Here is a 16,560-nt window from a genome sequence, read left to right as displayed (position 1 = left end):
GCTTCTCTGTCCATGGTGTTCTCCAGGCAAGAATATTGGAGTGGGTAGCCATGCCCTCCTCCAGGGGCTCTTCCTGACCTAGAGATTGCAGGCAGATTCTTTACTGTCTGAGCCACCAGGTAAGTCCAAGCCACCAGGGAAGTCCAACTGGTGGAGTCCGAGCCACCAGGGAAGTCCAACTTGTCTATCACTTTGGTTCTTTCCAAAGGCCAAAGGTAGTAACTAGACTGTTTGAGTCTAATTATTTAGGTCTTTTAGTAGAGCAAATCCAGTTTGATCATCAGTAAAAAAAAAAAAAAATTAACGTGATAGCCAACAAAGTGAAAATATATGGTTGAATGTCTTAACCACATTATTCAAGTGATTAAGAGACAAGACAATCTTAATTTTCAAAACTAATACACCACATATTAAAATAATAACTGAGGAGAAAATGAGTACAAAGTTGATAATCTTTGCATTTTCCACCATTCCTTGGACTGAAAAAGTATCTAAAATAACTCTAAAGCTATTTGCACAATAAATTATTAAACTATATTCAGTTTCTTTTCTCTGGACAGAACCAAAAATTAGTCTCAAATAATTACTCTCAAAAAGCTGGGAAATCTCAAAAAGCTGGGAAATCATCAGAAATAGCAGTTAGTATTTATTGAGTACTTACCATGTATTGGTCACTTTTTTAAGTACTTCACATTCATCCCTTCCCTTAATTATCTCAAAGACCTAGTGAAGTAGATACTATCATTTTCCTGATTCTAGAAGGAAAGCAATGGAGACACAGCAAGGTAAATAAATTACTCAAGATCAAATAGCTGGCAAGTGGTGAATTCAGCACTTGAGCTTTTCAACTTTATTAAGTCAAATTGAGATCATAAACTCAGTTACTAATCTAATCACAGATCTCAATTGATCTCAACAGATCAATTACTATTGTGTTTCAATAATGAAGACCCTGTTTGAGCAAACTAAAATTATAAATAAAACAGAAAGAAAATTATTTACTCTACTTGAAATAAAAGTCAGTTGTCTTAAGTGGATCATTAATTTGCAAGTAAACAGGTCAATTATAGCTGAATCTTGTCTGCTTTTTGAACTAAGATTTGATAGGGCTTATAGGTAAATCTTTTTAATAAAAACAGTTTGGTACATGTACCTAAAGCTCTATGTATATAGCTATATCTATCTATATATGTATGTGTGTGTATGTATATATATATATATATATATATATATATATGCTGCTAAGTCACTTCAGTTGTGTCCAACTCTGTGCAACCCCACAGATGGCAGCCCACCAGGCTCCACCATCCCTGGGATTCTTCAGGCACGAACACTGGAGTGGGTTGCCATTTCCTTCTCCAGTGCATGAAAGTGAAAAGTGAAAGTGAAAAGTAAAAGTGAAGTCGCTCAGTAAGTGTCCGACTCTTCGTGACCCCATGGACTACAGCCTACCAGCCTCCTCCGTCCATGGGATTTTCCAGGCAAGAGTACTGGAGTGGGTTGCCATTGCCTTCTCTGATATATATATATTTCATTTCAAATTGCTATAATTCAGTCTTTCTTACTAATGCAAATAAGCTTTAGCTTGAATTATTCAGTCTAAGTAGGATTCTAGTATGCAGCATCCTTCATTTAAAGGAGTCCTCTTTATTGGGAATAAATTTTTTCTTCAACTTTATTGAGGTATAATAAGGCATCCATTTCAAGTATACAGTTTGTATTTGACAAATGAAATTACTGGTAATGTTGTAGCACCAAAATTAGATAGAACCAGGAAACCATTCTTACAGTAAATAAAACTCTATTTCTATTATTTAAGTGTCAATAAAAGCTGACTGTCAATCACATAATAACTATGAAAAACTTAGTGTCTTGAGGTTCTGCAAGATCATATTGTTCAAATTTTGTGGTGCTGTTCTCTAGGGAGTGAATGTGTGCAATAGATTCCAGAAGAGGAGAGAGGACCCTAATTTATCCCAGAGTCCCAATGTCTGGCATGTAGTAGGCTTTTAAGTTCAAATATTTCTTCAATGAATGAGACATTGATAATGAAAATAAATGTGGGAAAGCAGCGTGGAAGCAAATATAGACACATTACCACAAAGAGGTATTCAAGGTATTTGAGAATAAAATGTAGAAATTAATGAAGAAGACTTTCCCTAAAAGTTACCTGAAGAAGCAACTAAATTGGAACAGAAGAAGTATTATCTCTATTTGCAGATGATATGATCTTCTATGTAGAAAACTCTATAAAGATTCTGCAGAAACATGCCAGAACTAATAAATGAATTCTGCAAAGTAGCAGAATATAAAAATCTATACTAAAAATCATGTTCCATTTCTACATACTAATAATGAATAATCAAAAATGAAATTAAGAAATAATTCTATTTATAATAACATCAAACAAGAATAAAAAAATAGGAATAAACTCAACCAAGGAGGTAAAATCTTATAAACTAAAAACTACAAAACTGCAAAATTTTGCCAAAAGAAATTTCAAAGATACAAATAAATGGAAAAACATCTGTGTACATGGATTGGAAGACAATATTGTTAAGATGTCAACACTACCCAAAGTGATTTACAGATTTAATGCAATCCCTCTCAAAATCCCACTGACTGCTTTTGCAGAAATAGAAAATTTTATTCTAAATCTCAGATGGAATCTCAAGGGAACCCAAATAGCCAAATCGATCTTGAAAAGGAAGAACAGAGTTGGAGGTCTCTTACATCCTGATTTCAGAACTTGCTACAGAGTTAACATAATTAAAACAGTGGTACTATATTAAAGAGAGATATTTAGACCAATGGAATAAAATACACAGCCCAGGAATATGGTCAAAGGATTTTCAACAAGAGTGTTAAGACCATTCACTGAGGAAAGATAGTCTCTTCAACAAATTGTATTGGGAAAATTGATGTCCATGTATAAAAGAATGAAATAGGACACATACCATATACAAAAATTAACTGAAAATGGATCAAAGATGCCATTAGATTTGGCAGTAATTTCACAGATATGACACTAAAATACAATCACTAAAAGAAAAAATTAGTTGAAATTCATCAAAAGCTTCCATGCATCAAAATACACTATCAACAGAGTTAAAAAGTAACCCATGAAATAAGCAAAGATATTTGCAAATTTTGTATCTGAAATGGGATTTATATCCCATTTCTAAATGAGATTGATATTTAGTACCTATAACTCACTATTCAAAAATAAAAAAAGCCTCTATTAGAAGTAAACAAATGACTTGAATAAACATTCTCCAAAGAAGATATACACATGGTCAAAAACACATGAAAATATGCTCAGTAGCACTAATTATTAGAGAAATGCAAATGAAAACCACAGTGTGGTACCAATTCACACCCATTAGCATGGCTATTATTCCAAGAGAACAAACAAACAAAAAAAAAACAAAAACAAATGTGTGTGAGAATGTGGAAAAGTTGGAACTCTTGTACACTGCTGGTGAGAATGTAAAATAGTGCAGCCACTGTGGAAAGCATTATGGCATTTCCTAAAAAAATTAAATATAGAATTATAATCCTGAAATTCCAATATTTCATCTATACACAAAAGAAGTGAATGCAGAGGCTTGAACAGATATTTTTAAACCCATATTATAGCAATAATGTCCTGAGGAAAGTATTGGCAGATTTTGTGGACTAACTAGATATTTGAAATACTAGAGAGAAGCCACTTACATTCATTATTGAAGAAAATGCTCAATTAGAAGTTAGTGAAAATGTATACTTATTATTTCCGTTTCTATTATCCATGGGCTTTTAAAATTCAGGTTAAGAACCAAGAACAATGATGACTAGATATAGAAAATAAGTGAAGTGAAGTTGCTCAGTCGTGTCCGACTCTTTGCGACCCCATGGACTGTAGCCCACCAGGCTCCTCCCTCCATGGGATTCTCCAGTCAAGAGTACTGGAATGGGTTGCCATTTCCTTTTCCAGGGGATTTTCCTGACCCAGGGATTGAACCTGGGTCTCCAGCATTCCAGGGAGATGCTTTAACCTCTGAGCCAGCAGAGAAGCCCAAGGGAGATTAAATAATTCAAAATAATTTCAAGCTTTGTTCCTGATTAATTGGCAGCTTTAGTCAGCTCTCTGTAGACAAAGATAGGTTCTTCAGAAGGACTACTAAACTTAATGCTATGGTCTGAATATTTGTGTCCCTTAAAATCCATTTGTTAATGTCCTAATCCCCCACATGATGGTATTAGGAGGTGGGCCTTTGGGAGCTGATTAGTCATGAGGGCAGGAGCCTCATGAATGGAATTAGTTCCCTTATAAATAAAACCTTAGGACAGTGGTCCCCAACCTTGTTGGCACCAGGGGCCAGGTTCGTGGAAGACAATTTTTCCACGGAGGGCCAGGAGTGGGGAGTGGCTTCCAGATGATTCAAACACATTACATTTCTTAGGCCACCTATGGTCTGACAGGAGGTAGTGCTCAGGCAGTAATGCAAGTGATGGGGAGTGGGTGTAAATACAGGTAAAGCTTTGCTGCTAGACTGCCACTCACCTCCTGCTGTGCTGCTTGGTTCCTAAGGCCATGGACTGGTACTGATCCATGGTCTGGGGGTTGGCGGCTCCTGTTTTAGAGAGATCCCTTGCCTCTTCCACCATGTGAGGACACAGAGATAAGTTGGCAGCCTGGAACCCAGAAGAGGACCTTTACCAGAACCTGACCATGCTGGCACCCTGATCTTAGATTTGCAGACTCCAGAACTTTAAGAAACACATTTATGTTCTTTATGAGCTAACAAGTATGAACTATGTTGTTATAGCAGCCTGAAAAGTCTTTAAAGACTAAGACACTTGGGGATTAAGAGATGATACATAAGAACTTCCCATGGGACAGAAATGTGAGACTGGATGCTCGAAAGACATAGACTAGAGACAAATTTTGGAAAGTAATTTCCGTATATGTATATATGGTAATCAGTTCAGTAGAGTTCAGTTCAGTTGCTCAGTCGTGTCCGACTCTTTGCAACCCCATGAATTGCAGCACACCAGGCCTCCTTGTCCATCACCAACTCCCAGAGTTCACTCAGACTGACGTCCATCGAGTCAGTGACGCCATCCAGCCATCTCATCCTCTGTTGTCCCCTTCTCCTCCTGCCCCCAATCCTTCCCAGCATCAGAGTCTTTTCCAGTGAGCCAACTCTTCACATGAGGTGGCCAAAGTACTGGAGTTAAATATATATATATAAATTGAAGCCTGTGAATGATCCACATTCATTTGAAGAAGGGAGAGTAGAGTTGTGCAGCATGTAATAGTTTGATATGCAAAAGAGGAAACAGATTTTTCCTAATGGAAGGATTGGCTGGGGAAGTTATTTCTTCTTCATGAGGAGATTGAAGATGATCTATAGGTTTCCTGCCATCTTTTATTTTATAACATTATCAGCTTTAGAGTAAATTGAGGGTAGGACATGTCAATGCCCATGTTAAGGAGAAATATCAGGCAACAAAGCAAACATGTAAGATGTGGTCACAGAAGTTGGAAGAGAACCAAGGTTTTAAGAGGTGAGTGAAAGAGGGGATTTGATAATGAAGGATAAGTTTAGCTATAAATATCTCAAAGATAGAGAAGAGATACTTCATGACCTCCTTTAAAACATATCCACCGGAGTTGTCAAGAGCGGGAGACTGGTTGTAAGCAATGTACGAAGTGATCATTAGGTGAAGAGAATGAGGCAAGAGATGTACATTATTTTTTGAAAAGATTACTGTCCAAAATACTAAAAGATGACTTTGATCTTTTCTGAAATCTTCGCTTTTATTTCCCTTCACTCTCATATCCCACCTCTTAAAATCTGTTGTCTTGCTTGTATCTTACTGCATTTTTTCTGGTTTGTTCACACTTACTGTGCTACTTTTGTATTCTTTCACAATAAGGTGCTTCTGAATAGCTAACACAGTGACAGGAACATGTGGCTCCTTTACAGGTGTTTGTGGAATGGTTACCATGATGAAGGCTTGGTAGTAGAATAAGGTAAATTTGTACTCCTTTTCATATGTGCTGATCAATAGATCAGTGTCAGTTTATGGGGAGGTCTCCTCCCATGTTGCCGGATTCTGAATTTGGTCTTATCTTGGTCAACACTGTTATCATAATTTCAGTGAGCTAACAGAATCCAGTTTATCTAATCTCCACACAAACCTAGAGTGGTAACTAGATGTTAAATGATAGACTGAATATTCACAAAGCTCTCAAAATCCTCTGATTAGGTGATGAAAGAGATACTTTTATACATACAATATTTGTGTGTAACTTCAGGGGCTAGCCCACAGGGCTTCCTTGGTGGCTCAGATGGTAAAGAATATGCCTGCAATGCAGGAGACCTGGGTTCAATCCCTGGATCAGGAAGATCCCCTGGAGGAGGGCATGGCAAGCCACTCCAGTATTCTTGCTTGGAATTTCATGCACAGAGGAGCCTGGTGGGCTATAGTTCATAATCAGCCACTACTGAATGACCAGCACTTTCATCACTTTTTTTCAAGGGCTAGAGTGATGGACTAAATATTAAAGAGAAAAATAACAATAAAAGACAATTTCACAAGGAAAAATGTAAAAAAAATTTTAAAAATTAAAAAATGAACATCGTGTATTTTGGTGGAAGGGGCCTGGCTTGACAGTAGTCTGTGCAAAAGACCTCAAATTCAAAAACACAAACTGATAAAGATAAGTTAGTACCATCCTTGCCTGTATTGATAAATATGTAGTGTCCAGACTAAAATAAATATGTAATGTTCAGACTAAAGGGGGTTGGGCATCAGTCCACCATATGGGTTAAACTTCTGTGTAGTAGAGTACTCAGTCATGGACATCATGCTGTAGAAGGGACATTTGACAAGGGTGGTGTGAATGGTGAAGGGAACCTGGTGGTACCACTTGTTATGTGTTGAACTGTGTCTCCCTTCAAAAAAAAAAAAAGACATACAGGCATACCTTGGAGATATTATTTACAGACCACTGCAATAAAGTGAATTTCATAATAAGGTGAGTTACATGAATTTTTTGGTTTCCCGGTGCATGTAAAAGTTATGTTTAGTCTATACTGTAGTCTATTAACTGGGTAACAGCATTGTGTCTTAAAAAATAATGTACATACCTTAATTAAAAAATTACAGCTGAAAATGCTAACCATCATCTTGAGCTTTCAGCAAGTTATAGTAGGAACACCAAAGATCACTGATCACAAAGCACCATGACAATTGTAATGATAAATGAAAAAGTTTGAAATAAAAGTGAGCAAATGCTGTTAGCAAACTAGTGTTGATAGACTTACTTGATGCAGGGTTGCCAGAAACACAATAAAAAACATAGTATCTGCAAAGCTCAATAAAATGAAGTTTGCCATACTGAAGTCCTAACCCACCCATACACAGAATGTAACCTTATTTAGAGGTAGGGTCTCTGCAGAAGTAATCAACTTAAAACAAGTTCATTAGGGTGGACCCAGTGTGACTGATGTCCTTATAAAAAGAAAAAAAAAACAGACACACATAGAGGAAAAACCATGTGAAAAAGTTATCTTTGAAGGAGATGAAGGCAGAGACTGAGATGGAGATGGAGACAGAGATTGAGATTAAGCTTCTGAAGCTAAGAGGCTTCTGTGGTTTATAGAAGTTATAAGAAGAAAGGGAGGATCCTTTATCTACAGGTTTCAGAAGGAGCCAACAACTTAATTTCAGACATCTAGCTTCCAAGACTGCGAGGCAATACATTTCTCTTATAAGTCACCCAGTTCGTGGTACTTTGTTATGGCAGCCCTAGGAAACTAATAAACTAATGCAGAACCATTGGGGATCCAAGGGAAGAGCAGCTTAGTGGATGGAAGGATTGTAATGGCTGCCCTTCAGTGTTTTCAGTCAATGATTCTTAGTAGCAGTTCTGGCCCAGAAACAGAAAAATACATCAGAAAATAAAGGGGAAAAAGTAAAATCTTTAGTTTCCTGCACTGGGAGTTATTTTTGGCTCAAGGATGCAAGAAGAGTAGAATTTAAGAACTAATTGCCAGTTACTGCAGAGAAGTATCAATTGGTTTGGTTTGGTTTTCAATCTTCACTCTCTTTTCTGTATACTGTTTCCTTGATTATATACCCTGTGTTTATGCCACTGGTATATTCATCTTGGTATGTTTGTGTGTGTATATATGTATATATATACACACATATATATATAATCTTAAAAATGTTCATTATTTTCCCAAGAATTAGATATATATATATTTATTTTCTACTTCTAGAATAAAAATAAAAATTATATATATGCAGTTCTGGTTTTAGGGGACAAGGGTGCAAACAAAGGATGCTCTGTACATAGCTGTGACCCTGTGGCAGCATTAAACATATTCACATATTCAGTAGTTCCACACATTTGAGTAGTTACAATTTGAGTCTGTTTAACTCTGGCTGGTGCATTTTTTAAAAATTTCCTAGGTGAAAAAGGAATCCAGGGAAAATCAGGCAGGCAGCCAGTCAGTAAGCTAGTGACATCCATGAAATATTTGTTCGCCTTGGCAGTCATTCTGGTACTGTGCTTATCTTCTGAGAGTCAGTGTCTGACAGGTATTCTTTTGATGTAACCAACGAATGAAATGCTATTGGTAGCCTCTAAGCCATTAGTTCTTGACTAATTAATACACCCAACCAACCATTTTTTCCTCTGAGAATATATAAGGCCTATGGACCTGGAGATAGAGTGAATAGAGATAAAGTAACGAGTGTGGTTTTCTTAAAGAACACTCCAGAATTCAAACATACAACTGATACACAATGTTAGCCCATTCAAAACTGTTATCTTGGAAGGAAGGCTAACCTGGATACAACAGATTTTTAAAAATGCATATGTTTTTGGAGATTGTCAAGGTATATCAATAGGAACAAGCCCTGTGAAGAGCCATTCCAGTATGTGACTTAGTCTGAAAGGCCTGAGAGTCACAGTTACCAGTTATTTTTCTTTTCTAGGTCCACTATCTGGGAACAGACTGAGAGACTTACAGAAAGAGAGTCAAGATGCCAGGACTCTCTCTAGTCACTCACTGGGGCAGAGTGCTTGGCCTACACTGTCACTATGCCCCAACAGAGCATGCTGTATAGCTGCTTCCTCACGTCTGAAGCTGGGGGATGTGAAGCCTACCAGTGGGCTCTGAGGGTGTAAGCCTGCACACTTGGCTTGAAAGAGTGTAGGGGCTGAGTTAGTAGCCCTGGAGTAGGGGTGTATATTATCATCAGAGTAGAAGAAAATAGACTGCAAAATGAATGATTGGAGGGGAGGAAGGGCAGAGTTTGGAGGAAATGCTTTGACCAGGCTGGGTGTACAAGAGGGAGTTAGCTGCAAGCTGCTGAGGATGGGGGGATAAGGGGAAGATGGGAACACATACACACACATGCACACACACACACACACACACATCCCCTTGGGTTTCTATTTGGTTTGAAGGCATTTCAGGGCCCAGTGAAGATGATCAGCTGGAATGTAGGAAGAAAATACTGGAATTTATATTTAATCTAAATCTTAAAAAAAAAAAAAAAACTTATTATGAGGAATTCCATGCTGGTCCTCTGATGCCCTCTCAGAAGGCAGACAGACTGAAACCACAATCACAATGAGCCAGTCTGATCACACAGACCACAGCCTTGTCTAACTCAATGAAACTAAGCCATGCCATGTGGGGCCACCCAAGACAGACGAGTCATGGTGGAGAGGTCTGAGAAAATGTGTTCCACTGGAGAAGGGAATGGCAAACCATTTCAGTATTCTTATCTTGAGAACCCCATGAAAAGTATGAAAAGGCAAAAAGATAGGACACTGAAAGATAAATTCCCCAGGTCGGGAGGTGCCCAATATGCTACTGGAGATCAATGGAGAAATAACTCCAGAAAGAATGAAGGGATGGAGCCAAAGCAAAAAGAACACTGAGTTGTGGATGTCACTGGTGATAGAAGCAAGATCTGATGCTGTAAAGAACAATATTGCATAGGAACCTGGAATGTTAGGTCCATGAATCAAGGCAAATTGGAAGTGGTCAAACAGGAGATGACAAGAGTGAACATCGACATTCCAGGAATCAGCGAACTAAGATGGACTGGAATGGGTGAATTTAACTCAGATGACCATTATATCTACTACTGCAGGCAGGAATCCCTTAGAAGAAATGGAGTAGCCCTCATAGTCAACAAAAGAGTCCAAAATGCAGTACTTGGATGCAATCTCAAAAATGACAGACTGATCTCTGTTCATTTCCAAGGCAAACCATTCAATATCACAGTAATCCAAGTCTATGCCCCAACCAGTAATGGTGAGGAAGCTGAAGATGAATGGTTCTATGAAGACTTACAAGACCTTCTAGAACTAACACCCAAAAAACATGTCCTTTTCATTCTAGGGGACTGGAATGCAAAAGTAGGAAGTCAAGAAACACCTGGAGTAACAGGAAAAATTGGCCTTGGACTACAGAATGAAGCAAGGCAAAGGTTAACAGAGTTCTGCCAAGAGACTGCACTAGTCATAGCAAACACCCTCTTCCAATAACACAAGAGAAGACTACACATGGACATGACCGGATGGTCAAATGCAAAATCAGATTGATTGTATTCTTTGCAGCCAAAGATGGAGATGCTCTATACAGTCAGCAAAAACAAGACTGGGAGCTAACTGTGGCTCAGATCATGAACTCTTTATTGCCAAATTCAGACTTAAATTGAAGAATGTAGGGAAAACCACTAGACCATTCCAGTATGACCTAAATTAAATCCCTTATGACTATACAGTGGAAGTGAAAAATAGATTTAAAGGACTAGATCTGATAGACAGAGTGCCTGATGAACCATGGATGGAGGTTCATGACATTGTATGGGAGACAGGGATTCAGACCATCCCCAAGAAAAGAAATGCAAAAAAGCAAAATGGATGTTTGCAGAAGCCTTACAAATACCTGCAAAAAGAAGAGAAATGAAAATCAAAGGAGAAAAGGAAAGATAAACCCATTTGAATGCAGAGTTCCAGAGAACAGCCAAGAGAGGTTAGAAAGCCTTCCTCAGCAATCAATGCAAAGAAATCGAGGAAGACAACAGAATGGGAAAGACTACAGATCTCTTCAAGAAAATTAGAGATACCAAGGGAACATTTCATGCAAAGATGGGCTTGATAAAGGACAGAAATGGTATGGACCTAACAGAAGCAGAAGATATTAAGAAGACGGGGCAAGAATACACAAGAACTGTACAAAAAAGATCTTCACAACCCAGATAATCACGATGGTCTGATCACTCACCTAGAGCCAGACATCCTGGAATGTGAAGTCAAGTGGGTCTTAGGAAGCATCACTTCGAACAAAGCTAGTGGAGGTGATGGAATTCCAGTTGAGCTATTTCAAATACTGAAAGATGATGTTGTGAAAGTGCTACACTCAATATGTCAGCAAATTTGGAAAACTCAGCAGTGGCTATAGGACTGGAAAAGGTCAGTTTTCATTCCAATCCCAAAGAAAGTCAATGCCAGAGAATGCTCAAACTACCGCACAATTGCACTCATGTCACGACCCAATCAAAAAATGGGCCCAAGAACTAAACAGACATTTCTCCAAAGAAAACATACAGATGGCTAACAAACACATGAAAAAATGCTCAACATCACTCATTATCAGAGAAATGCAAATCAAAACCACAATGAGGTACCATTTCACGCCAGTCAGAATGGCCGCGATCCAAAAGTCTACAAGCAATAAATGCTAGAGAGGGTGTGGAGAAAAGGGAATCCTCTTACACTGTTGATGAGAATGCAAACTAGTACAGCCACTATGGAGAACAGTGTGGAGATTCCTTAAAACACTGGAAATAGAACTGCCTTATGACCCAGCAATCCCACTGCTGGGCATACACACCGAGGAAGCCAGAATTGAAAGAGACACGTGTACTCCAATGTTCATTGCAGCACTGTTTATAATATCCAGGACATGTAAGCAACCTAGATGTCCATTGGCAGACTAATGGATAAGAAAATGGTGGTACATATGCACAATGGAATATTACTCAGCCATTGAAAAGAATACATTTGAATCAGTTTTAATGAGGTAGATGAAACTGGAGCCTGTTATACAGAGTGAAGTAAGCCAGAAAGAAAAACACTAATGCTGAATGCAGAGTTCCAAAGAATAGCAAGAAGAGATAAGAATGCCTTCTTCAGCGATCAATGCAAAGAAATAGAGGAAAAGAACAGAATGGGAAAGACTAGAGATCACTTCAAGAAAAATAGAGATACCAAGGGAACATTTCATGCAAAGATGGGCTCGATAAAGGACAGAAATGGTGGTATGGACCTAATAGAAGCAGAAGATATTAAGAAGAGGTGGCAAGAATACACAGAAGAACTGTACAAAAAAGATCTTCACAACCTGGATAATCACAATGGTGTGATCACTCACCTAGAGACAGACATCCTTGAATGTGAACTCAAGTGGGCCTTAGAAAGCATCACTACGAACAAAGCTAGTGGAGGTGATGGAATTCCAGTAGAGCTATTTCAAATCCTGAAAGATGATGCTGTGAAAGTGCTGCACTCAATATGCCAGCAAATTTGGAAAACTCAGCAGTGGCCACAGGACTGGAAAAGGTCAGTTTTCATTCCAATCTCAAAGAAAGGCAATGCCAAAGAATGCTCAAACTACCACACAATTGCACTCATCTCACACGCTAGTAAAGTAATGCTCAAAATTCTCCAAGCCAGGCTTCAGCAATATGTGAACCATGAACTTCCTGATGTTCAAGCTGGTTATAGAAAAAGGTAGAGGAACCAGAGATCAAATTACCAACATCCACTGGATCATGGAAAAAGCAAGAGAGTTCCAGAAAAACATCTATTTCTGCTTTATTGACTATGCCAAAGCTTTTGACTATGTGGATCACAATAAACTGTGGAAAATTCTGAGAAAGATGGGAATACCACACCAACTGACCTGCCTCTTGAGAAATCTGTATGCAGGCCAGGAAGCAACAGTTAGAACTGGACATGGAACAACAGACCGGTTCCAAATACGAAAAGGAGTACATCAAGGCTGTATATTGTCACCCTGCTTATTTAACTTCTATGGAGAGTACATCATGAGAAATGCTGGACTGGAAGAAACAAGCTGGAATCAGGAGAAATATCAATAACCTCAGATATGCAGATGACACCACCTTTATGGCAGAAAGTGAAGAGGAACTAAAAAGCCTCTTGATGAAAGTGAAAGAGGAGAGTGAAAAAGTTGGCTTAAAGCTCAACATTCAGAAAACGAAGATCATGACATCTGGTCCCATCACTTCATGGGAAATAGATGGGGAAACAGTGGAAATAGTGTCAGACTTTATTTTTGGGGGGATCCAAAGTTACTGCAAATGGTGATTGCAGCCATGAAATTAAAAGACGCTTACTCCTTGGAAGAAAAGTTATGACCAACCTAGATAGCATATTCAAAAGCAGAGACATTACTTTGCCGACTAAGGTCCGTCTAGTCAAGGCTATGGTTTTTCCTGTGGTCATGTATGGATTGAGAGTTGGACTGTGAAGAAGGCTGAGCGCCGATGAATTGATGGTTTTGAATTGTGGTGTTGGAGAAGACTCTTGAGAGTTCCTTGGACTGCAAGGAGGTCCAACCAGTCCATTCTGAAGGAGATCAACCCTGGGAATTCTTTGGAAGGAATGATGCTGAAGCTGAAACTCCAGTACTTTGGCCACTTCACGCGAAGAGTTGACTCATTGGAAAACACTCTGAGACTGGGAGGGATTGGGAGCAGGAGGAGAAGGGGACGACAGAGGATGAGATGGCTGGATGGCATCACTGACTCGATGGACGTGAATCTGAGTGAATTCCGGGAGGTGGTGATGGACAGGGAGGCCTGGCGTGCTGCGATTCACGGTGTCACAAAGAGTCGGACACGACTGAGCGACTGAACTGAACTGAACTGAACACATATATATGGAATTTCAAAAGACGGTAACGATAACCGTGTATGCGAGATAGCAAAAGAGACACGGATGTCTAGAATAGTCTTTTGGACTCTGTGGGAGAGGGCAAAGGCAGGATGATATGGGAGAATGGCATTGAAACATATAAATTATCATATGTGAAATGGATCGCCACTCCAGGTTTGATGAATGATACAGGGTGCTCAGGCCCGGTGCACTGGGATGACCCAGAAGGATCTGATGGGAAGGGAGGTGGGAGGGGGGTTCAGGATGGGGAACACATGTACACTCATGGCAGATTCATGTCAATGTATGGCAAAACAAATACAATATTGTAAAGTAAGCAAAATAAAAAAAATCAATAAAGTTCACATGAAAAATGAACAATCTAGGATAGCCAGGAAACTTCTGAAGGAAAAGGCAATGAGGTGGGACTATACCTGATATTAAAAGCTAATGTAAAACTAAATAATTATAACAGTGTGGTACACTAAATGGAATCCAGAGATTGGACTAAATTTTTTTGAGTGTTTAGTATATGATTAAAAGAGATGTAGGAAAAAACAAAGTAGATAATAAACCAGATCTGTCTCTCCATGGGAGCACAGAGGAAAAGGCCATGTGAGGACACAGCCAGAAGGTAACCATCTGCAAGACAAGGAGAAAGGTCTCAGTAGAAATCAACCTTGTTGACACCTTGATCTTGGATTTCTAGCCTCAAGAAAATAAATTTCCATTGTTTAAGCCAAGAAAAAAAAAAGAGAGAGAGAGAAACAGAAGGAAGTCAAAGGACTTTATCTAGATCGGGTGAAAATAAAGAGACATTATAGTCAAATGCCATATTTGAAACTTGTGCAGAACTTCGATGGAAAAATGTAAATGAAAACCTATAAAGTACATTTATGGACAACTAGGGAACTTAGGTAGGGACTCTATAATGTTTTGGAATTAATTTTGACTTTCTTTGGTGAGGTACTACTTTGTTGAGTGGTGAGGTAACATGGTGTCTGCAGCCTATTTTGGGGTAGTTTAACAAAAAAAGAAGTGTTTATGTATAAGAAAAAGAAAAAATAGCAAAATGCATATCCAAATATCAAAGCTGCTGAATATAAATGAATCAGTTTCTGTTCAATTCAGTCACTCAGTCACGTCCGACTCTTTGTGACCCCATGGACTGCAGCACACCAGGCTTCCTTGTCGTTGGTTATCTCCTGGAGCTTGCTCAAACTCACGTCCATTGAGTCAGTCAGGGATGCCATCCAACCATCTCGTCCTCTGTCATCCCCTTCTTCTCTTGCCTTCAATCTTTCCCATCATTAGGATCTTTTCTAATGAGGAGGCTCTTCACATTAGAAAGATTGGGATGACATTAAATATTATTTTTGCTTGCTGGTATTTCTGCATATGTGTGTGTGTGTGTGTGTTTACATACTAATGATGCAGATATGAGCTATGTAAACCCCAAAATTTTTGATAAGATTCACAGTCAGTTCAGCAAAATTTGGGGTAAGGTAGTGAAAATGTGGAAGCAGCAATCCCATGAATCTCCAGAAGGACATGATACAGCCATGTTATTTCTGACTTCTGAATGGCCAACCAATTGGTTAGAACTAAGTAGCCTTCATCAAGGATTATAGAAGCAGATTATAAAAGCAGAGACAGGCTAATAAGCAACAGACCTATCATCTCCTTAATCCCTCCTCCAAATAAAAAGTTCATTCCTACTTTCAAAATTCCCAAGCAATCACAAAAGTGGGAGTGGGAATAGGGTGAGATGTAGTATGAAAGCTCTTAAAAATAATTCCTTTTCCTTTCTCACCAAGGCTTAGCTTACTTTAGGTTCATTCCACCAATTTTCCCTTTATTTAGCTTCAGAGCTATTATATAGCTATTAAATAATAACTTTCCTCCTGGCTAAACTCCATTTGTGCAACCGGGGTAGGCCACACAGAATTTTCTAGTTAATATTGTTCATCGTTCTCATTCCAATTAAGAAGCCTAAGTTTCTGAATCAAACATACCTGATTATAAATCTGTTACTTATTAGCTTTGTAGCCTTGTAGTCTCCATCTACAAAGAGAGATCAATATAATACCTATTTTATAGGCTGTTGATTAAAAGCCTAAGCTCTGAAGCTGAGCATGCAAGGTTTTTATTCCAGCCCCACCATTTCACCCCTTATCAGCTATGTGATCTTGCAAGTTACTTACCCTCTCTGGGCACCAGTTTTTCCTGACTGTTAAGTAGAATAATAATGAAATGACTCATTTTATGGGGCTTTTGAGGATTAAACATTAATAAGTAATACAAATGTAAATATTTTTACTAAAAACTTACTATGAGCTATATTCTGTGCTGAGTGATTTATATGTGTTAACATATCCAAAGCATATGCAAAGGCCCTGACTGGTGTATTTGAGAAAACAGGTGGCCAATGTTACTGCTATGTAGTGAGCAAGGGAAAAAGTGGTACAAAATTACATATTTGAGATAGGGAAGAGTCAGATCATTCTCTTTGTAAGCTATATTTTATGTGAAAGTGAAAGTCACTCAGTCTTATGGACTCTTTCCGACCCCAT

This window comes from Oryx dammah, unplaced genomic scaffold (genome assembly GCF_014754425.2).
Source record: "Oryx dammah isolate SB20612 unplaced genomic scaffold, SCBI_Odam_1.1 HiC_scaffold_23, whole genome shotgun sequence".
Taxonomy (NCBI): domain Eukaryota; kingdom Metazoa; phylum Chordata; class Mammalia; order Artiodactyla; family Bovidae; genus Oryx; species Oryx dammah.
This window is presented reverse-complemented; position numbering follows the sequence as displayed.